The sequence below is a fragment of the Galeopterus variegatus genome, unplaced genomic scaffold (assembly GCF_000696425.1).
Source record: "Galeopterus variegatus unplaced genomic scaffold, G_variegatus-3.0.2 Scaffold4049, whole genome shotgun sequence".
NCBI lineage: Eukaryota > Metazoa > Chordata > Mammalia > Dermoptera > Cynocephalidae > Galeopterus > Galeopterus variegatus.
The window spans coordinates 42,843-43,489 of NW_007730160.1; the positions used below are offsets into that span (position 1 = coordinate 42,843).

Consider the following 647-nt stretch of genomic DNA (forward strand, 5'->3'; position numbering starts at 1 on the left):
ACCTGCCTTTGTCCCCAGAGCTGCCCGGCCCAGTGGTCTTACCTGAGTTCCTACCAAGTCCTTGTTACCTTGTCTCCACCGCCTTTCATACCAGCCCTCCCCACTGAATCCACACACCAGGATTCAATGTCTCATCAGCCTCCTCTTCCTCCAGTTCTTGGTAGTCTTTTTTTTTTTTTTCTGTATCTTTCTTTCTGCCTATACAGTATTTCTCCATTTTTGCTTTTCGTTTCTGCCTTTTTCATTAGATTCTGGGAGCCACGCAGGGTAAGAATGCAGACTCTGGGTTCAGAAAGCCTGGGTTCATCTTTTGACCCGAGGCAAACTCCATACATGGTCTCTCTAGGTTTCAGTTTCCTTATCTGCAAAATGGGTACGTAAGTGGTAACTCATCTCCAGTGGCAGCTGTGAGCACTAAATCCACAACTGACAAAGAGCAGACGTTCCGTCAGTGAGCTGTTGATACGGTTATTTTTATCATTGTCAATTTGTTACCCACAGGTCAGGCTCGGCAGCCCTCTCGCATTAAACAAATGACCTGCAAGTCCAAAAGTTGATGCAAGGATTGGAAGGTTTATTCGGATTACTGGTACTCAACTAAATGTCTAACCAAGCAAACAAACAAAGAGAAAAGAGGAGAAGTGGGG

General features: G+C 45.4%; 1 protein-coding gene across 1 annotated transcript in view; it reads right to left on the reverse strand.

The window, feature by feature from the left end:
• Positions 1-647, reverse strand: part of LOC103602206 (nuclear autoantigen Sp-100-like) — a gene marked incomplete at both ends in the record, with an annotated part of 46,380 nt that overhangs the window by 39,908 nt on the left and 5,825 nt on the right. The window lies entirely within an intron of this gene.